The 24,359-nt window shown below is 36.2% G+C and overlaps 1 non-coding gene across 1 annotated transcript; it reads right to left on the bottom strand.

Moving 5' to 3' along the window:
• Nucleotides 1-21,574: 21,574 nt before the first annotated feature.
• On the bottom strand, nucleotides 21,575-21,634 carry LOC117719486 (U7 small nuclear RNA). Its single transcript, XR_004608203.1, has one exon. It is a non-coding gene; the product is annotated as a U7 small nuclear RNA (small nuclear RNA).
• Nucleotides 21,635-24,359: the final 2,725 nt, after the last annotated feature.

Here is a 24,359-nt window from a genome sequence, read left to right as displayed (position 1 = left end):
CAGTGGTATATTTGTAACCACAGAATTGGGGGGCAGAGATACAGGATTTATGGATTTTATGGCCAGCTTATCTAGCCAAAATCAGATTCATTGAGAGTTTTTGCCTCAGATAATTAGGTAGAAAGCTGGTGAGATAGTTTATTTGCCAATGGTACTTACAGCCCAGTGTTCAATTTCAATAACCTACAAGGTGGATGCAGAAAAATGACACCCACAAGTTGGCCTCTGAACTACACACACACACATACCACGACACACACTAGACACACTACACACACACACACATACCACGATACAAACCACACATACCACACACACATTTATACACACCACAAGTACCACACACCAAACATACCACATATACCACACACAGTGACATCCACAGGTCTACATAATACATGATGACAGAAAGACAGACAGACAGACAGACACACAGACAGACACACAGACACACAGAGAGACGGACGGACAGACACATGCACGTGTGCATGCACACAACTGCACACAAGCAAAAATGAAAATAATAGGGAAAGAGACAGAACAAAACCTGTGGCATTAATTTCTGTCTCCAAGCACATGTCCATCTGAGCACACAAACAGACCCACCCCACACACAAACTCACTCCTTTATAAGATCTATATCTAAGGTTAAGATTAATATTGTATACATATGTATCAATTGTCATATATATTCCAACTATCTTAGAAGCCTACTGAATTTAATTTGCTCTTCATTAGTGGTATATTATGAAACTTCTTTGTCTACTTCAGCTCCACATTGTAAACCTTTGAATCATAAGGTGTCTGTGGTTGTCTGATGCAAGTATACAATAAATGTTTTCCAAAACCATATTGAAACTACAAATGAGTGAACACAATTGCAACAGCTGAAAGAAATGTGTGTAAAACATCAAGTTGAAAAATAGCCAAAAAAGCTTGAATAAACATTTCGCTAAAGAAATAGACAGATCCAAAGAAATTTGGCAACTCACACTCATTAACAATCATATATATATCAAAACAATAAAATATAATTTCTTCTCTATTATGATGGCCAATATTTTTAAAGTGTTAAATAGAATACAAGATAGTGTTGTTATTTGGTGAGACTGTGAAATAGTATATCTATTATGAAAACAAATTTAGAAGTTCCTGAAAAACTAATCTGGAAGAAGAGCAACCTGATGGTTTACCAGTCCTATGTCTGAGTAATTACACAACATAATTGAAACAGAGACCCAGAAGAGAGGATTGCCCCTGCCCCATCAATTTGCAATCATGAACAATAGTGAAGATATGGATAGATCATCATTGCTGTCAATGGGTTAACACAGAAGAAAAAGAATGGTCTGTGTCTATTAAATGAAATATTGCTCAGCTTTGAAAAAAAAAACTCAAACCTGAAAGACATGACATCATCAATGACCCCTAAAGCTATTGTGTAAATGATACAAGACAATCACAATAGAATGAATATTATACAGTTTTGCTTATATGAAAACATAATCCTCACATTTTCAAAAGCATCAGGGGATTGTGGAAGGGTAAAAGTGGGATTGCTTCAGTAAGTATGAAGCTTTGATTTTTCAACACACATAAGCTCTAGAGATCTGCAAATCAACCTTGTAATTGTGTTTGTATATTTTTATACAAAACTTAAATTTGTTTATAATGCACATTTACGTTGTCATAACATAATAGTAAAATATGACTGATGAATAAACTATATTAAAGATGGTGTCCAATTGTTGACAATATTGAAAAAGGAGGCTTAGAATATGTGTTTGTAATATACACATGAATATAAATCTGTATGTATAATATGTATATATTTGTAAAATACTAAGTTAAATAGAATGAATTAAGCAATATGTGTTAAAATAAACTAAAGAAAAGTAAGAAATAAACATAAAACATTACCCCATGTCATCTTAACAGAGAAGCAGAAATATGCAGCCTTTGTGAACTAGTCAGGCAAATATACCCAGGATCAGGTGAGAAGAAGCTAATATTAATTTATATTGGCTTTTTAATATTCAATTTATACTATATTAGTAGGCATTTGTATTTCTAGAAAATGAATACAGAAGATGCCCTAATGGAAAGCTTGGTTTAGCTGTTGAGATGAGTTTATGTGGCCATTTGCAATGTTATTTTTTGGTGTTGTTGTTTGTTTTTGTTGGATATTTTACTTATTTACATTTCAGATATTATCCCCTTTTCCCATTCCCCATGACAGCAATTCACTATCCTATACCCCCTCCCGCTGCTTCTATGACTGTGTGCCCCCACTCATCCACCCACTCCCCCTCCTTGACCACGAATTCTCCCACAATGTTGCATCCCACCTTCACAGGACCAAGGACCCAAAAGATGCTCCAACAACTCCCTCCAATGCCTGACAAGGACATCTTCTACTTCACATAAAGCTGGAGCCATGGGTTCCTCCATGCATGTTACTAGGGTGGCAGTTTTGACCCTGGGAACTCTGGTTGGTTGGTTTTGTTGCTTTCCCCATGGGGCTGAAAACCCCTTCAGCTCCTTCAGTCTTCTCTCTACCTCCTCCATTGGGCACTCATGATCAGTTCAATGGTTAGCTGCAACCATCCATCTCTGCATGGAGGCAGCTATATCAGGCATCCACTTCCTGGCATCTGCAACAGTGTTTGCTTTTGTTGAGTGCACATGAGATGGATCCCCAGGTAGGGCAGTCTCCAGACAGCCCCTTCTCCAGTCTCTGCTCCACACTTGTCTCTGTATTTGCAGCCTTGAGTATTTTCTTACTCCTTCTAAGAAGGACTGAAGCACCAATACTTTGGTCTTCCTTCTTGAGCTTCATGTGGTCTGTGAGTTGTATCTTGGGTATGTAAGGCCCCCATGAAGGGAGGACCTCACCCAAACCTCAGGAATTCACGGCCACCCAATAACTCACAACGAACTTGATGCAATCAGCAAGAGGTATATTTCGATCAACATGTTGAGGTCAAGACCCGTAGCCCACACAGGGACAATGGGGTCTGACCCCAGGGCTTTGGAGACAGAGAGAATTTAAAGCCAAAAACCACAACTCAGGGGAAACCACAACACATGGGAAGTAATGAGGGTTATTAGAGAGTACCTGTGGAACGTCCCAGCCCATTATTCAGTTTGTGACAGGGTCCAAGGACAGTCATGGGGAACATTTTGTATAGGCTATTCTCAAGAGCCTATTCGTAATCAACCATCTATCTTGTGGTCAGCCAAGTTTCTGAAACACAGAGCTCATGACCAAGCTGACCTGTACTCTTGGTCCTGCTCAGCCTGCTAGGAGTTTCTGAAAATTGTTAACTCTTTCATTTCCCCACTTCTTCTGATATAAGAGTTTTAATCATAAAACTTGGTGTACCATCAAAATCTGAACAGCACTTATTTTTTTTTTAACAAAGGTAACTAATCTATTTAGAGATGTCTCTATCAGATGTAGGATTGGTAAAAATCTTTTCCCAATCTGTTGGTTGCCACTTTGTCCTATTGACAGTGTCCTTTGCCTTACAGAAGCTTTGCAATTTTATGTTATTCCATTCATCAATTCTTGATGTTAGGACATAAGCCATTGGTGTTCTATTCAGGAACTTTTCCCTTGTGCCATGTGTTCAACTCTCTTCCCCACTTTCTCTTCTATTTGTTTCAGTGTATCTGGTTCTATGTGGATATCTGTATCCACTTGGACATAAGCTTTGTATAAGGAGATAAGAATAGATCCATTTGCATTTTTCTACGTGTTGACATCAAGTTGAACCCGCGCCATTTGTTCAAAATGCTGTCTTCTTTCCACTGAATAGATTTAAATCCTTTGTCAAAGGTCAAGTGACCATAGTTGGAGTTTTCCATCTATTATCCTTTGAAGGGCTGAATTTTTGGAAAGATATTGTGTGAATTTGGTTTTGTCATGTAATATCCTGGTTTTTCCATTTATAGTAATTGGGAGTTTTGCTGGGTATAGTAGCCTGGGCTGGCATTTGTGCTCTCTTAGGGTCTGTATGACATCTTTCCAGTATCTTCTGTCTTTTATAGTCGCTGGTGAGAAGTCTGGCATAATTCTTATTGGTCTGCCTTTGTATGTTACTTGATCTTTTTCTCTTATTGCTTTAAATATTCTTTTTGTGTCATGTATTTGGTGTTTTGATTATTATGTGACAAGAGAGGGAAATTCTTTTCTAGTCTAGTCTATTTGGAGATCTGTAGGCTTCTTGGTATGTTCATGGGCATCTCTTCTTTAGTTTATGGAAGTTTTCTTCAATAATTTTGTTGAAGATATTTACTGACCAGTTAGTTTGGGAATCTTTGCTCTCTTCTATACCTATTATCCCTAGGTTTGGTCTTCTCATTGTGTCCTGGATTTTCTGCATGCTTTGGATTGGTACCTTTTTGCATTTTGCATTTTCTTTGACCTTTGTGTCAATGTTATCTATGGCATCTTCTGCAACTGAGATTCTCTCTTTTATCTCTTGTATTCTGTTGGAGATGCTTGCATCTATGACCCCTGATCTCTTTCCTAGTTTTTTTTTTTTTATTTCCAGAGTAGTCTCACTTTGTGAATTCTTTATTGCTTCTACTTCCATTTGTAGATCCTGGATGGTTTTTTTTTTTTTTTCAATTCCTTCACCTGTTTGGTTGTGTTTTCCTATAATTCTTTAAGGGATTTTTGTTTCCTCTTAAAGGGCTTCTACCTGTTTACCTGTGTTCTCTTGTATTTCTTTAAGGGAGTTATTTATGTCCTTATTAAAGTCCTCCATCATCATCATGAAAAGTGTTTTTAAATCTGAATCTTGCTTTTCTGGTATGATGGGATATCCAGGACTTCTATGTTGGGTGAACTGGGTTCTGATAATGCCAAATAACCTTGGTACCTGTTGCTTACATTCTTGTGCTTGTCTTTCACCATCTGGTTATCTCTAGTGCTCCCTACACTCACTGTCTTTGACTGGAACCTGTTTTCTTGGTTGTGTTCCTCAGATTCCAGCTGTCTCTGTAATCCTGTGATCCTGTGTGTCAGAGCTCCTAGGAGTCCAGCTTCCTCTGGATGTTGTAGGATTGGTTGTAGAGATAATGCCCAAGGTCTGCTCAGTGCACCAACTGCTCTAAGTGCAGCAGATCCTCTGTGATGGGTCTGAATATGGTGTCTTCCTGGGAGCAGACAAGCTATGAGTCTGCCCAAGCAGGTAGTACCAGAGGGAAGCAGAAAGAATGTTTGGAATGTTACAAATCACTTAGACTATATATATAAAAAAATGTATCAATTTGCTACACTTGGGAAAGAAGTTTGAAGATAAAATAGAATGACAACCTGGTAAAAACATTCTATACAAATAATTTTTGCTATTTCAACTTCAATCATGTCTTCCCATCATTCCTTAACTATATCTAAAGAATTTTTGTCTAATTCTAGTGCACACAGTATGCAACAGGTTATGAAACATCTACTGTTGAAGGTTTTCTTTGCCACCCTCCAGAACAGAACATTTATATTCTGACAGCTAGTCAGCAAGGCTTATAAGGGAGAGTGCTCCATAAAAAATCTCTCTCCCACCTCCTTTAGCAGCATGATGCCCAGGCTCTCCTGTAAAGGTGGGTACTCCATTTCTTCCCTCTGTCTTCACATCCTTCAACAGTATGGTGACCAGATTCTCAGTTCTGAGCTCTTAGAATGTTCTACAGATCTTTGCTTCTGAAAACACAATTTTGTGATGCGTTCAAACATCCGTTCCAGCATTTCTTTTGGATGCTTCATACTATTTCAATGTTGTACATGAACTCTATGTCTCATTTGGGAAGCTTTTCCTTACACTCTATTTGAAAAATTATGTCAATTATATATTAATTACAAGTACATCTAATGAAAGCCCTAAATTACATATGAACAAAAACATTGGGTGAAATATTCTGAAAAATGGAAGATAGTTGGTTACACAACTTATCCTATCCTGATCCTCTGAATCACAGACTAGTGTAAGAAGTAATAAGTGAGTTCATCATCCATAATTAGGAAAGTCAAAATAGTAATACCACATTGCCTTTGCTGGAATATAATTATTGTTGAATGCTAATTAGACAGTGATTTTCATGGTAATGGTTTAAAACACAAGATCCAGTTTTCCTATGTCCAACTTGTCCCATTGACTTCTCCATGCATTTCTTCTTCCTTGCCAAGCAAATGCCCATGGATCACAGAGCACTGATCTCTTTATTGAACACATACTTGCCTGAGAGTTCCAACTGCAGATACACATCATAAACCTGCCTCTACAAACGTCATCTTTACAACTGTCTACTTCATCCTTTACTGGACATCTCACTAGTCACCAGACTGCAGAGGTTTAAGATTTGTTTTCCAGCACCCATACAGGGATGCACAAACAGGCATAACTTGATTTCCAGGGGATTTGATGCTATTTTCTGACATCCACAGCTACCAGGCATGCATGTGTTGTACACAGACATACATGTCCACAAAACACTCACACATATATAAAAAAAAAAAAAAAAGCTCTGAAAAAGGAATATAAATAAGAGATTTCTACTGATAGGCTGCAAAGATGGCTAAACAATTTTTATATTTAAACTTTTCAAAGGCTCCTCTCCACTCCACACATTCTATCTGATACCTGTTAAATGATTTGAAACATGGGCATGCTAACAAGAAAGGGGGAACAGTAGAAATTGTCTTCCCAAAGAATGTCTTCTAATTGACTGTCAAATGTCAGGTGGTGAGATCGTAGATCATCATACACAGCATGTAACTTTATATGGACTAAGTATGCTATTCTAGGTAGGAAAAATCTATATGTTGACACATACTCACACACACATATATTTTATTTTTCATATATATATATATATATATATATATATAAAATATTTGTGTATGTGTGTATATGTATTATGTGTGTATGTATGTGTGTGTATATGTATATGTACATATGCAAGAATAACTAAGAAAAAACATAGACCATAATTTTAAGAGGGTAAAAGGGATGGTTGGAGAGAGGAAAAGATCAAGAGAAATTTATGCAATTATATTATACTTTTAAAATATGTATACTTAAAAAGCTTAATATTCTCTGAAGCTATTTCATCTCAAAACTATAAGGATGTTTGTGTTATGTCAAATCTTCTTTATCTAACGTCTCACTATACATGGTCTCCTTAATAAAGTGGGTCGTTACTTCAATATGCAGGAGCACAATTGCTGAGAAGCGTTCACTTCATCCTTAAACAGCATCCTTACATTCTCACACTCTCACTGACATGGGTACATTTTGAAGTGAGGACAGCTGATCTAACTTTTCATGCTATGCCTGTTTCCTCAATTGGGTAATCCTAGCAATGGCTCTTATTTGCCTGTATTTTTTCCAACACAGAACACAATGATTTAGCATAGATGATACAAAGAAATGTTTTGGCTGGTTATGCAGAAGAACTAAAGTGAATCCTCTGACATAAAACTGGAGCAAAACTAGATTATTGCAGGCAGTAATGCAAAAACTGTTTCATCAAGTCTCATGGCATAAACAAACATGTTTATCTTGATTATCTCTAAGATTTACACAGATAATATGTCTTTAAAACTACAGATATATTATTTTTATTAAATGAGCAAAGGTGAAAATTTAACCTTTCCCAATAAAATGTTATTTGGTATGTTAATTATAAACTAATATGCTTAAGTAGTTAGCATTCCATCAGTGTTAAACCCATTATTATAGAGACATACCCATTTTGAACTAGAAAAAAATCATAAATAAATTTTCTATAGATGCCTCTGCAGCCTTATAGCAGTAGCTTAAAAACAAAACAATTGAACTGAAAATAAATGATGTTTACTAAAAATCTGACTGATGCCTATTCATTCACAGCCCTGCATGTAACTCTAGGTTAAAATTAAAGAAATGCCTGAGGCCAATAGGTTAAATTGTTGTAGGTAATTTACCCTGCTAATTAAGTTTATTCTTCCAAACTGATACCAATTTAATAGGAATGAGACCTCTCGAAATATTTATCTCTATTACCGCGACATCTCATTAACAACCCCTGATCCCAAACCCTCTGGTGAAATATTTCTTTTGTAACCTCCTTCATATTGCCATAATTAGATGATGGGGAAAGGCCAAAGGCCCAGGCACAGATTTTCTTTTTGCTTTTTCTGGTATGAATCTCTTACCTTATGCCAGTTTCTACAACAGGAGAGCTATCATTATTAATTTGCATTTATAAGAAGTGAAGATATTCTCTCTATTTGATCATGAGACAGGTTAGTCAATGTTTGTCCTGGGAGATGGATATGAAGTCTGTGAGAGTGAAATAAGGTACCAGAGGAAAGGAAGGAGTGAAGTAAAGAGAGCTAACTGGTTGTGTGTGTGTCTGTGTGTGCGCGTGTGAATTCGTAGAGGATGAGTGTTCACTCTAAATGAGTCAATAAGGATTGGTTGTTTACTGGAGCGTTTATCTGCAGGTGAGTGCTCAGGTAAAACTTCAAATGGTGTTTTGTCCTTATTGTAAAGATGTCTGGTCATATCTTCATCAAGTCCTTGTCCAAGAGCTGAAGGAAGAAATAATCACTCAGTATTAATGAAAGCCACAGTAAGTTGTAGGGTTTGTATATGCTATTTCATCTATTCTTTTAGAAATAAATTTGTGTGTGAGTATGGCATAGGTCTAGATTATCCTTACCTGTATGTCCGAGTAAACAGGTCAGTGAGTGTATGTGCAGAGGCAAAGGAAAACTGTGGGTATCATCATTTTCTGTTATATTTGTTTGATGTAGGATCTCTCACTGAACCTAGAACAAGTCTGGCAGCCAGCAAGCTCCATTCACCTTCTAACACTGGGCCCCACATCACTGCTATTCTCAGTGTGATTATAATACTTGATTTTATTTATTTTTTTTATGTGGGTGTTGGTAAACTAAGGCCCTCATGCTTGAACAGTAAGTTGTTGATTTTTTTTTGACCTGCTCAGCCCTCTTTGTGGGGCTCTAGGGTTTGTAGCCATCTTTGTAGCCAGATTCTAGGGTTTTACTAAATGTAAGATGATGCTTTCCCAAACTAAAATTCCTGTTTTCACTTCTTAGGCTGTCTATCAAATACAACCTAGCAGGATAATTTCCATGCCTTCCATGACTGACTGTCGTGCACTTATATAATTGAGGAAACAGAACTGCAAATCCACCTATTCCCCCTTAAGGAGACAAAGTTCTCACAGAAATGGAGTTTTAGTAATTCTAATAGGAAAAGGAGTGGTGATAATGTAACACCACATATTAACAACAACAAAAAGATCCCATAGTCACCTGACTGGGGATTGAGCCACTTGAATGATCCATAATAGGGATCATTTTTCTACGTTTATTTAAAGGATCCCTTCCTTTCAACAAGATACTCTCTGTAAAGAGGCTTAGTTCATATGTTTGTTCATATGTTTATTCATATAGTTTCAGAGTAGATATGAAGAAGCAAGTTTGAGGACTCTGTCAAATGGGGTAGAATACTATTCCTCTACTCTTAGCTGTACTCTGAGGTCTATTACTGATGTGTTCACTCTTACCCTGCTGCCCACTTGTATTTTGAATAATGATGTTACTGATACTCTGGAACAGATAATTGGTAAACCATATTGTGGTCCAGTTGCACCATATACCTGAACCCTAAATCCATACCACAGGTGGAGAAACCAGTAAAGCCACAGCAGTTGAGGCAAGTTCAATAGAAAAAAATATCCTCTCATATGAAGGCCAAGGAAAAAAACCCTGGCATTGTCATGGTGCTGGGTGTTTACTTTCAGAAGTGTCATTTCTTCTGAATGAACTCTGAGTTGAAAAGACAAACACTAAGTCTTTTTACTACGCATTGTTTTGTGCACTGGCAATATTGAAGGCATTGTCTTTATCTAAATGAATATGTAAAAGAACAGTTGTTGAAATGCATGTGAAGATATCTGCTGAAAGGCTGATGTTTTATGAAATGTTTCTCCTGCACTACACATTTCTTTTACTATAGACTTCGGAGAGGTTATGTCTAATAAGACATGTGTTGCTGACATGGTAACTCTATTACTTGCTTTTATGTTGTTGTGATAAAGTATCAGAACCAAGGCAACCTGAGGGAGAAAAGGGGTTCTATAAGCTTGCAATTTCAAAGGAATAATGTCTGTTATGGAAAGGCAGGACAACATGCAAGCATGGCAGTCAGAGCAGAAAACTGAAGGCCCATATATTCAATACATGTAGAAAGCAGAATGAGTGGACTAGAAAGGAGAGGAAGCCTTAATTTCAAAGCCCATCCACAGCAACAACTTCCGTCATCTAGTGTCTAACTTTTCAAGCTTCTACTATCTACTGTCACCAATTGGGTGTCAACTGTCTTGATACTTGAGCTTTTGGAGTATTTTTCTCATTGAAACCAACACAGCAACTGACATAAGGCACTCACAGACCTTGAAAGAGGACTTGAACATATCCTTTCAATATGACTTTATAACAGGCTCTCAGACCTTAGCACAGCTGACGCCATGATGGAAGTACCATTCAGGCCTTCCAACCAAGCACATCAGTAGTAACACCTGCCAAAATGAGAACAAAGGCCTCATTCATCAAATTCTATAGTTTTACAAAATTCCCTAAATGTATTAACCTTGCTTTTTGGTTTCTGTAGTTCTCTTTCTGGATGAGTGTTCTTGCTAAATGAGGTATGTCCACCAGGATGTGATTTTTGTGCTTAAAAATTCACCCTGGAAAAGACTTGGAACTGCACTTGGGTCTAGAATACCCAGCCCAGTCATTAGCCAGCTAATAAAGACTTTCTATTCACTTGACCCTGTCTCCAAGTAAACTTCTATGATGGAAACTTCACAACTTAGTAACTGGTTAAATGAATGTGTGTTCTCTAAAAATAGCAGAGACAACTTTGATTCATACAAATTAAGTATAAATTAACTCTGGTTGGAATACTTTTGCTGGATTAGGAAGTGAATAAGGTGTTAAGGTACCATAAAATTTACCAGAGAAGAGGATAGTTAGGCATAACATCACACACAGAATATGTAAACTTTCTCCTTATCAACAGTGCTCAACACCCTTATCAGATGTTATGACTCAAGTTTTTTAAGATTAGGGAAGGACAGCAATAATAGACTTGGTGTGTGATCCAAAATTCTAGTTGCCATAATAACTTGAGTACTTAATAATGAAGCTGTGTTTATAATACAGTTTGGTAGAAATGGTGATATGCCCATATGCACATTTGCCTAATTGTACCATATGTACCACTAAATTCTGTGAAAATTTCTTTAATTAACCTATGTGTAAATGCACTTTCTTTGAAGTACATTTTTCTAATTGTGCCTCAATTTAAAATGGTTTTCTGCTTCCATTATGATAAAGGGCTTATATTACCTATCCAAGTAGTTAGAGATGTTTCAGCCTGGAATGATCTGACTAATAACCTCAGTGCAGCCATTCATTATGCAGGAAGAGACCTAGCTAGAAAAATCATCACAAATGATGCATGCATACAGCTAAGAAGAAAGAACTATGAAATACCACAGGGAGACAGAGTGACAACACACAATACACTTCTAGCCAGGTGAACAAAGTGGATAAAGGAGGCCAGAGGTCTTGTCATTTTGATTTTTTTTAAGACGGACAAGTAAAAAATCTTTAAGGAGAAAGCTGTGAGATCTAAGAAATATTTGCCTCTAACCTCCCCGCTTCTCAATGCTGGGGTCCCTTATACTGTCGTTGTATGAGTTTGGGAGATCAAGACAGTCACCATGGTAAGAAACTAAGTCCATACCTTATCAAAACATTCAAAAACACTTGGTTTCTGTCTTTCAAGTGAAGCTATGTGAGTCTGCATTATCTTCATTCCCATTATCATAGGTAGACAATGGTAATTTACAATTTGCACAGCTAGGGATTTCAGAGCAGCCTGAATTGCAAAGCAAGAAAATGGCATGGTAAACCTGGGGCAGTGATAAGGATATGACGATATTACGATGAGCAGAAAAGATCACCTTTACCCTGATTCTGACTGTTACTTAACTAAGTGACCATGGACCCTTCCGCCCCAAGGTCCCATGTGATGCAGAGTGAGAAGGAAAAGTCTGGCTGATACATTTATTGAAAAGATGGATGAATTTCATAAACTGCAATTGCTCTGCAACACATTGCTTTATTTTTAGTTTGAGGTTTCACAGTACTGTTCAGACTTCCATAACTGGGAAACTTAGGTCTTCTATTTCATCACGAATTTATGATTAGGGTACATGTTATTTTTAAAACATTTTTTTTGTTATTTATAAAAACAAGAAAAGGAATCCTTATGTATATGATTACTCTTAATTAGACATACTATTAGTGGTATGGGAAGTATAAATTGTGTAGATATTCTGGTGAAAGATTCTAGAGAGGGTTCATAAGATACAGAGACTGTCACAAGCATCATGAAATTGGCATGGTTTGGAATTAATAGGCAATCAGTTAACCGACATGAATTTTATAAACCGACATGAATTTTATAAATTGAAGAGATTATAAAGAGATAGATATAGCAAAAAGTAATTCATAGCTGAATTCCTAGATGCTAGGAATAAAGCAAGTTACATTAACAAAGATGAAAATTTGCCAATCCATGGAAGCTGAAAATATAGAAATGGGCCTTAAAGCAAAGGAATTGAGACTCTTAGCCTCCAGGCACTGCAAGGAAACACATCTTTCAGACATAATAACCTCTGCCTGAAGTGAGAGTATAAATTCCAAACAGAATCAAAGGGTTAGTGTATATACGTAGTGCATGAAGTGAGGTTTGAAGTCCATAGCTCAAAGAGGATCCAAGCCAGTGTTTGAAAATCTGGAGTAAAAGACCATGAATCAAGAAATGAATGATGGTACCAGTGTACAATGTGCTGGTTTTTTCAAGCATGAGGAGTAGAGATTTACTCTACATCGCCAATGTTTGAAAAAAAAAAAAACTTGGGAATGATAACAGACATCTGTAGAGTCAGCCTGGTGGGGTATGCAGAGACAGGCATATCCTGTGGGCTTGCTGGCCAGGCAATCTTGAAAACTGTGTTCCCTGGCTTAGTTGAGAGGTCTTAACTAAAAACACAAGGTGAAGACACTAATATCTATCTCTGGCTTCCACAGGAATACATTCAGGCAAATACAAGTACATATTGATGTACACCCCTGTGACTATAAAACACACCCACTCAGAGACATAGGGAGGGAAGAGAGAGAGGGCAGGGAGTATGAACAGAAGAGGCAAAGTGTTACTAGGAAATTGAAGAAAAGAGGATGGTACCTTTGAAGTCAACCTGAGAAATCAACTGAAACTTTGTCACTAAAATAAATTAAAACTTGGTAGGGGGAAAAAATCAAAAACATTCAACTGCAGTTAGAAATACTTGGAAGAGTGGATAAGTTCCCTAATATGAAAGAATAGCGAGAGACTAAAATATTTTTTTTAACTAATATGAAAGAATATTGAGAAACTAATATAATTTTTGTAACAGTAAAAATACAAGAAAGTGAATAATGTCAATTGAACTTCGTGCTAGCTCTCTATTTCTCTCTGTGTCTCTTTCTGTGTATCTCTTTCTCTGTATCTGTCTCTCTGTCTCTGTCTTTCTCTGTGTGTGTGTCTGTCTGTCTTTCTATTTCTTTTACTCTTCCTCTCCCTCCCCTTCTCTATGTCTCAGAAAAATAAAACAAGTTAAAAAACTAAAAATCAATACAAATAAACAAACAAACAAAAAAATATAAAACATACCAAAACAAATAAAAACATTATACAAAGCAAAAAGGGAATTAATTTTGTAGTACTGGACTATTGCAGTGCATAGGCCCTGCCTGGATTGTATTTGATAAGCTCAGTGGCACTCGATTGAATAAAACTGATTTTCCCTGTACTAGCAGGTATCAATTGCAAGTTGATTCATGGTGGTACTTTGTGTCTTCTTCACTTTCTTAGTTCTGGTATTGTTTTTTTTAGTTTGAAGTTGTACAGGTCTTCTGCATGATGTCACAATCTGTGTGTTTATGTGTATATCAATTCTATTTTGTCTAGAAGATACTCTTGGAGTCATCTATCTCCTCACCTTGTTATAATTTTTTGCCTCCTTTTTAGCGTAGAGTCCTGAATCTTGAAGGGAAGGATTTGATAAAGATGTCTTGTATAGGGTTGAGTGATCCACCGTCTCTTACTCATTGCATGTTGTCCAGTTATGCCTCTCTGTACTGAATACCATCTACTGTAAGAAGAAACTTCTCTGATGGGGGCTGAGTCACACTCTGATCTGTGGGTAGAACACTATGCCATAGGAGTCATTTTGTTGCTATTTTTCTTTAGCAGAATAATAGTAGTAGATTTTCCAGTTTTGCTCATGACCTATCTGGCCTCAGGTTCTTGGCATCATCAGCAGTGGCAGGTATAGAATTAATCTCATGCAGTGGGCTTTAAATCAAATTTTAAAAAAGTAGTTGGTTGTACATATAACATTTTTGCTACTTTTTCACAAGTGCATCTTGCCAAGGAAGACACTGTTGTAGGTCACAGGTTTGTAGCTGGGTAATATTAGTGTTTATTTTTTTCTACTCCAGTAGCATGAAAATTACATGCCAGCACTGTGAATAACAGTCAATATTGATAAAACTTCTGGTCTAATACCTGCTTGATTTCTCCATGTTCCAGAATGTAAGTAAACCTTTGACTTCAGCAATAGGGCCATATTATCAGTTAATAGAAGGCAGTCCATAGCCTTGAGAATAGTCTATGATATTTAGGAGTTTATTGCGATAATTTTGGCCACTGACTGAACAAATTATAGTCTATTCCTGGTACTGAAAAGTTTACCTAGTGGAATAAGATGTCTAAGTGTGAAATTGCCCAGCCAATTATATGGTGACTCATTATTTAAATTCCTCTTGTACATGAATGTGGTTTTTGGAAGCTTATATGGAAGTAGGTTTTTATGTGGCTTTTTATATATTAATATTTTTCAAAAATAGTTTTTTAAGAGATTTATTTATTTAATGTATATGAGTACACTGTAACTGTCTTCAGACACACCAGAAAAATGCATTGGATCCTGTTACAGATGGTTGTGAGCCACCAAGTAGTTGCTGGGAATTGAACTCGGGACCTCTAGAAGGGCAGTCAGTGCTTTTAACTGCTGAGCCAACTTTCCAGCTTCTCAAATATAGCTTTTAAAGATATGAAACTAGAGCTTAACAAATAAACAGAAATGCTAACCATGATAAAACTGAAAATGAAAAAGAAAAGCTGAGGGAATAAAACAAAAAGTTTAGAAGAAACTCACAAAGTAGAAGAGGTAGCTTCCTAGTGCTAATCAGTGTACAAAGCGTCACATCTGGGAAACCATGAATAAAACAAACCTGTCAATAATAGGTATATAAGAATATAGAAAGTAAAAGAAACTCAAGTCAAAGAATATATATACATATATATGTGTATATATATATATATCTTTAATATATGTATCTTTAATAATATATATTATATAAATATATATCCTTTAATATATATATCTTTCATAAAATATATAAATATGTATGTCTACCTTTAATGAAATTATAGAAAAAAGTAAATTTTAAAAAAGAGAAAAGAAATCCAGATCACAGATTAAGAGGGGCATTCAAAGTCAGACTCTACAAAGTAAAGATTGTGGATCTCACAATACACCTAAATCTTAGAGCATAGCTACACTTGCTATGGTGTCCAACTTAACATACTATAGACGTTCACAGACCAATCTATAAGTTCTGTTATGGGACTCTGAGATACATATCAGGAGCACAAATCCTGAGTTTTCAGGAGTCTATAGCTCCTCTATACACTGACAGTGACATAGCAGTGTGCCTACACAAACTCCAGAGATGGAGTTCAACCATGACACAGTCATGGTAGTCAACTGGAGACACAGAAAGCCTAGAAACAGAGCACAGACAGAAGACATTTCTTGATCAGGATCACCTTATGGCCACAGCTTTACATGGAAGTGGTATGACAGAGTGACTATAAATAAACTATAACTTAGCATAATGAAAATTATGAAAGTGAAAGCTAAGTTGAACACAGATTCACATGTTATGTGGGCACAAACATATGTGGAAGACACATAAAGAAATAAATAGAATGAGTGTATATTCATAATTGGGAGAATAACAAGATTACGGTCATTGCAAGAAAGACAGAAAATATGATTTATAAAGTAAAAAGAGAGTGAGGAAGAGAGTGAGATAATGACAAAACCTTGGAAAAACTCAGTATTGTGGTACATGTGGGAAAAATTAGCAGCCCAGGAGGGTGGTGGAAGCCTAGGTATGTGCAATGTTAGTGACACCTGGAAGAATCATATTGCAAAAGAAAAGAGAGCTTCAGAACTATTTATTTGTTTTGAAAATTCAAATAAGAACTTCAAAATAAGGTGTTTTAATTTATTCCTTTATTTAAATAAAAGATAATGAACAATTACATTTCCCAAAAGAAATATAAACAAGATAACAATAGTGTAAGCTGTTGTGAAGTAACTCATCTATATACTGGAAATATGGAAGAGATATATGGAAATTCTATGTAGTTTCAAAACTTCTGTGGTCTACAATTAGGAAAAAATCAATAATTTTCTATTAAGTTGAAGAACATACACATTTTGTTGATACTTGTCCTGCTTTTTGAGTGAAAAATTAACCTGTAGAGTTTACGACTATATTGATATAGAAAGAGCAATACAGCCTCAGATTCTACACTCATAGCAGTTTTCAGTATTCTTGTTCTGGTCTAGTTATGAGGCAAACAAATTATGCTCATTGTTGTAGTTTCGTGCCAATTGGAATTACTCATTGTACAATGTTGTTTGTGTCAGTTTTCAATTTCTTGATTTCCATGTGAATACAGAAAACCTCTGAGTTATACTTCCCCATTCCTATGTCTACTTAGCCAACCTTCACTGAAGACTGCTGCTACAACAGAGAGGATTAGAGGTAATGAGAACAAAGGGGTGAGTCTAATTTTATAGTAAATTGGAATAGAGTTAGGGTTATGAACTGCTTCATGGCCTTATATATTTCATCATTTAATATATATTGATGTCTTTATCATCTTTATCTGTTTTGCCTCTTAGTCTTTCAATTATCAAAGAAATTCTAGAATTCTAATGTACATTTGTTTTGAGTTAAGTAACTTTTGGGGCAATGATTTACTTTTTCTGAATTAACGCAAGAATTATTACCAAGAGAATGTTCATGTATCTCTCTTATGCTACTATAATCATTCTCTGAGATAATGTGAAACATAGGAATTGATGAGTACTAGATAATTTTTGAAGATAAAAAACTTATTTTAAAATTTCAGTTCTAAATTTGATCATATGAGAGGAGTCAGAAGACATTGGGTAAGTCTGAGGTCAACTTCAGTCATACAGTGACTACTAGATCAGGTTAGATTAGATAGTAAGACACTGTTTCAACAATGACAAAAATAGCTACCACAATAAAATTAAATAAATAAAAAGCATGCATGAGATGGAGAGACGGCTCTGGGATAAGAGTGTTCACTGTTCTTCTAGAGGTATCAAGTCTAAATCTCAGCACCCATGTCAGATGGTTCACAACTGTCAGCAAATCTACCTTCAGAAGTCCCAACTTCGTTTCCTGGTTTTCATAGGCTCTTACATTCATGTCCACAAATACACACACATATACATTTGCATACACATAATGAGGAACAATAAATATTTTAGATGTATTTATTCATATAAGAAATTAAAGGCAATAATTTGCCACACTTTGTTATAACATCACTATAGACTATATAAGATAAAGGGGTTGAATACATTGCTTAGACAAGGAATAACTAATGGATGCTGAGAGTAATCCAGAGATAAGGCTCCAGATTGGTTATCAAATATAGATTTGTTAGCCTAACAACCATATACACACAACAGCAAAAATAGACTCAGCAGGTTGTATTCATAGATCTACATACACACACATACATACATAACAGTAACAGAAAATGAAAAAGAGGATATCAATTTGACAGGTATAGGGATATGGAGTGGGTTTTAGGATAGGAATATGTCTGAAGGGAGAAAAATAAAAGAGAGAAAGTACTGTTATTATATTTAATAAAATGTAATAAATTAATTATTTATACATATTTTAAGATACAAAACAGAGCTTTGTATGATTAAAACCAGATTGGCTGCCTGTGGCCTGGAGTTTTCCAGGACCTGACTTGTCTGGACTTGTCCAGTTCTTGGAAACAGATCTAGGCCTAATCTTCTGACCTGCCAGTTTAAAGCCTGTCATGGAGTCATGAAGTCAACCTATTTCAGTCCTCTCATTTCCACACGCACCAGGCATGCATGTGGTATAAATTCAGGCAAAAGGTTCACACACATAAAATAAAATACACCTTTTTCTAATTATAATTAATATTCTTAAGCCAGTTTTCTGGCTGATATGTTTTTATTTGAAACTCCTCATTTTATCCCCTTGTCATCTAGAAACCATTATTGCTTAGTTAGTAACCATAGCAGGCACCACATCACTCAGCATTTTTAAGCAGCTAGTTGTGGGGAAAACCTGCTAATTAAGGCCACAGTCTACTGTGTCCCCATAATTCCTCTGGGCTCAGCACAAAATGGAGGACTTCCTTTACCTCTACTAGCAGGACTTCCTTTTTTCTGACCTTGCCTGGGAGGTTCTGACTTGGGACACTCTCTACTTGAGGAAAGTCACATTGCCACATAGCCTTTGGCAAACTTACAAGTCAATGTCCTCTTTCCCTATTAGAACCAACCCAACAAAGCAATTACCTGGGATTCCTGGAATGCCTCTCCATGCAAATGAGACATTCCCAGTTAAACTCCAGAGTGATTTACATTCACCCCAAAAACTCCTTATCACTCATATACAGTCCTGGTTCACCACAAGAGTGTCTAGGAGACCTGCTTCAAGTGAAGGTTGTCAGATAAGTGCTGCCTTTCAACTCACTCCTTCTAATCATTCCCAGATGGACATGGATCCAGCAGACCCCACCCATTCCAAAGTCTGCTTCTTCCTTCCAGCCCTCCTTATGTATACTGGTGCTCTTAGATACTGATGAGTGTGGGAATATAGCTTGACTCTTTTCTTCAGCAAGGCAAAATCAGGTGCATAGACCTAGGATTATTTTAGATAGTTATATCCATTATATATTTTACCAGTTAATATGGTTATTTCTGATGAGTTTAGCCTGGGACTTGAAGCTCAGTTGTAGAGCTGGTATAAAATGTGAGTTGACAAAGAAACTCTTCCATACTTATTCAATTGTTTTGCTGGGATCATTTTAGCTTCCTGAGATGAGTAAGCACAGGAAGCATCAGCAACTGCATGATTTTCTCACTGATGCTCCTTATAAAGTAGCAGAGTACCCACCTGTCTGCTTCCTCAGCCACAAAGCTCAATTGCCCTTGACTCCAGAAAGAAAAAAAAAAAAAAAAGAATGCTTAAAATGCTTAAGAGTTCTGCCCTAGTAATACAGAAGGCATTGTATTGCAATGGCTACCATTAATAATCCTGCCTTCTAAGTACTGGGCCAGAAAACACAAACAACTACTACAGCACAAAATTGATTCTTGCTGTAAGAAGTAATCTTTATTCATACAATTTGATTGACTTAGGCTAAAACTTGTTGAATCCCTCAAAACTCGAAGTTTTAGAGGTTTTGTTTGTAGAATTATTAGATTAGAAGACAAAGGGAAATGTGCCAGCATTTATGATTGCTTTCTTTTCATTGTTTCGCATGTGTCAGGAGTGATATTTTTCACATTTTAGAACCCATCTCTATTTTTCAGGTAAGGTTTGTTCCAGATGTCTCTTTTCATAATGCTTTGTAAATCTTCAGCTTTCTGTGCTGAAGTTAATGCCCAGCACCTTATGCAGACAAGAGACAATTGCTCCACTATTGAGTTCCACCCATCCTTACAGAAGGTATATTTTTCTCCTGAGTCTATTGTACAAATTTTCGAATTATTAAAGTAAAAATAAGTGTGTATTCACATAGGCTGCAGTGGTGAATGAAAGTGTAAAGAATATGACAGTTTGCCAATGGAATCTTCATTATGTCATGTTTCTCTGTAAAGAACACCAAACTCAGGAATATATCCTAACAGGGTAACTATAAAGTTCATGAAAAACTGTTACACACAGCATTCATAATTTTGTGTAAATAAAAATATTTTACTTTATGTAGAGTAAAAACAATCTTAAAGTTTAGTAGTTAGAAATAAGGATATATGGGGTAGTATACAACTGTTTAAATGTTATGGGAATGACCTGCGCTATCCTGGGATAATGATATTTCTGAAATGAAAACAAACAAATAACACCTTAACTTTCTTAAGTTCACAATACAGGAAAAAGTAGAATGTGCATAGGGGTAAGTAGTACACCATCTCTGGTTTCTTAGAGAAGAATGAACTGGGATGTGATTTCAAATCAGAAACCCCAAAAACCAAATCTAATTATCTGAAGATGGATAGGTCTGATCTATTCATATAAACATACACACATGGGCATACACACATGTGACAGTTGTGTAGCAAATTACAAAACAAAGAAATATCCAGAAAGCTTTCATAAAGAAAATAAGTATTGAATATGTCCCTAATGCAGTGAAAAGGTGTGGGGGAGATCAGGTGGAGGGGGAGATTAGGGGAGAGACAGATTTCAAGGAAGAAGACAGAAGATAAAAACTGTCACTTCCTTATTGGCAGAAGGTGGCAAGTAGTGAAAAAAAAAACAGGTTGATGCCTTCACTATGAGATTTTTATCAGCTGTACAGGATGCACTGAGAGAAATAAGTCACTAAACTGCTGCTGCAGTTTAGAGTAGAGTATGAAGTACTCTCATACTCTTCATCCTCAGTGTAGAGGATGAAGGAGAAGGCTTGTGCTTTCCCTGCTCCAAGTCGACTTTTGTTAACCTTTCCTTCTGCTTTTCCTCCCTCCATCACGTTTTTCTTTTCTAATTTATCACCCCTTTCATTCTTCCTCCATTTTTAAGTTTTCCAATAAATATTTCTTAAGTTAAACCCTAAGTCACTGATTATTCAACAATCTAAAAGGAATAAAAGGCTAAAAGAGCATTCAATGGCTAGTTACCTGTTGCTTATCAAATGTTTCTCTCTCTGTCTCTCTTTCTCTGTCTCTCTCTCTGTCTCTCTCTCTGTCTCTTTATCTCTCTCTCTCTCTTTCTGTCTTTCTCTCTTACACACACATACAGAGAGCTAGAATGAGAGAGTGAGAAGAGACAGAGAGATAGAGAGACAGAGACAGAGACAAAGAGACAGACAGACAGAAAGACAGAGACACAGATAAACTTGTGACTACGAAGGACCCACTTCAGCTTGGAGATGGGTTCCTGAGGAAAGGGTATTTGGGCGTGGTGGAAGAAATGACTGGAAGTCAGTGTTGTGTACAAGTTGACAGCCTTGTCTTCTGCACAAGATTACCTTCTAGATAGCTCCCTGCTTGAGTTTCTAACCAAAGTCAGAAAAACTGCTAGAAAATTTCTAAAAGAGCTATGTTAGCTCTTTAGGTAGCATTTTGGTTTTCCAAATAAAATCAGAAAACCTACCACAAAAATTCTAAAGGAACTATGTTAGCTTTCTAAGCAGTTCTTTCTAGATAGCTCTCTCTAGAAGACGAAAGCCCAGTCCTTTGTTTACATATCAATTCAGTCATTCACCCCAGGTTCCCTTTCGATTATTTCATGAATCAGCATTTTATGACCTTACCTCAATGAATCTTAGAAAAAAACAGCAAGTATACACATTTTTTAACATAGCAAATTAATTCAGAGATCTGCCTACCTTTATAAACACAATAATCTTAGCTGTGTGGAATTCTACCCTTAAGTCACCATTCTCACCAGGTCTCAGTCTATACATTCTCAGCCCCAGGTTAACCTTGAACTCAGAAATATGCCTGCCATTGTAAAAACAAACAATAAGCTCAGATGGGTGGGAACTTACTCTGAGATCACCAGTTCCTAAATCTCTTTATATCCTTTCTTAATATCTTTTTGACAAACTGGCTTATTAGTACAGCAACCTCTGTTCTTTTAAATCCCTGAATCCCCTCATACAATTCATATTGCATCTTTATATTTTTCATAGTTGAGAAATCCCGTAAAAAAATAGCTCTTACACTGATTTCTTGAATACACTGATGTATTCTTGAATACATGTTTTCAGAGTTCTTTCCCACAGCCTTACAGGCTGTCCTGAGGGTCTCAGCATCACAGAGACACATTCTTGCTTCCCCAAACTGTGTTTTTTCTGATTATTATGAAGTCTTTAACTTTAGCAGAGAGGAAATTCTTCCATAGGAGGAACATAACACAAAATATTTACATTATTATACACTCACAACAATTGTCAATACTTATAGAGGCCCATGCTGAGCTTCCCCTCCTCCAGGGGTAGGAACCATGTCACACTGTTCCCTTCTAAGGCCATTCAGCACTCGGCAGTTTATAGCATTGCATAGTTAATAAATGGCAGGGACCTGATTTTAAAATCAAATGGATGTTTCAGGATAAATTTTATTAAAAGCTTTAAAAAAATGTGCCACAAGATGACGATGACAGAAACAACATTGGTTAAAGTTTTATATTATTTAGGGAAATAAACGTTGTCTGATAAAACAAATCCTTTGAAGTTCATTACGTTCCTCAACTTCCAAACAGACAGAATATAGCATGCCCAAGCTGGAAGACTGCTGTTTTCTTAGTATATCAGTAGTTAGCACACACATCCCAGTTTTATATCCAATTGAGGGTAGGTAGGTGTTCCATGGATCATATTCAAGTCTTGTACATATAAACTGTAGAATTGTGCATTCAACTCACTAATTTTTATGTTAACAATGTGCTGAAAAGTATATTTTCCTTTGTGTTTTGTATCATAAGATGAAATAGATACTGTTCACAGGGACTGATTAACAATTAATGAATATTTTATATTTATTAATAAGGATGCATCAATGTATCATTTTGGCATACAATCTACCTCTGAGTAATTGGAGAATGACAAGATACCATGAAAACTATGTAAACATCTTTCTTCTAGTATTTAATAAAGAATAATTACAGGACTTAGAAAATCCAATTCAAGATAGAAGCAGATGGCTTTTGAGTAATAATCATCTCAATATATGGGATAGTCTACAGGTTTCTCTAAAGAAAAACAGACTAATACTTTGATCTCTTGTTAGCAACAGGCAAAACACTAGGCATTTGTTGGTCACTCTACTGAGATAAATTATGAGTAAGAATTCTCATGGAAAGATCAGAGAGGTTTCTTAAAAGTCCCATCAAGAATTCTGTACTTGTGAATGGGTCCTAGGAGCATACAAGATCATGAAGGAATAGACATAAAATGGTGATGTCCTATCTTCTGACTGGTTGACATTTGATGTATTGATCATAGGGACAGAAAACTCACAGAAAGTGACCAGCTTGATTCCAGACACCAGCCAGAGTATAGTGGCTTAGTGGTGCTATAATGGATATTTTTGTCCATGAATATCATTAAGGAATTACTAAGGAAATGCTGAGGTAAGAATAAACCAGTGGAGGCTTATCCTGCATGATTCACCATGTGCTAATTGGCACCAAGAGAACACAGATGCAAAGGACATCCATTCAAAATGTTAGGTGTTTTCCAAAAACATTTTCTCTCATGCTCATTTTTTTTCTAAATTTAAAAGTTTGTAATGTGGGGACTACTGCGATGGTTTAGCGGTAAACAGAATTTGATATTTTTACAGAGTTCTGGGTTCTGTTCCCTATACCCATGTAGAGGCTCACATCTGTCTGTAATTTCTGTTTCAGAGACACTGATATCCATTCTGGTCTCTGAAGACACTAGATATTCACATAGACATACCACGTAGGCATACATATAGACATGAAAAAAATTCACACATGAAATAAAAATGAATAAATACTTTAAATTGTTGCTAATTTTAAAATTCAAATATAAAAGGTTGTAAACATGAATTTTTCTGAACTCCATATTAATTCATTATTGAAAAACAAATGACTTTGGCAATTCTTCTTGGCTCTTATATTTTATAATAACTGTAATCTGGCCTGTTACTACAGAGAGAATTGTAGTACATTGGAGAAAGCATGGAAGGCACTGATACAAGAAGTATTATGAGAAGCATGAGAAGGATGTCACAGCATGGATCATTTGCAAATCAGACTGCCAATGCTCATTTTTGTAGAAAATGCAAGCTATCTGTGTCAG

This window comes from Arvicanthis niloticus, chromosome 13 (assembly GCF_011762505.2).
Source record: "Arvicanthis niloticus isolate mArvNil1 chromosome 13, mArvNil1.pat.X, whole genome shotgun sequence".
In the NCBI taxonomy this organism is placed as follows: Eukaryota; Metazoa; Chordata; class Mammalia; order Rodentia; family Muridae; genus Arvicanthis; species Arvicanthis niloticus.
This window is presented reverse-complemented; position numbering and strand designations above follow the sequence as displayed.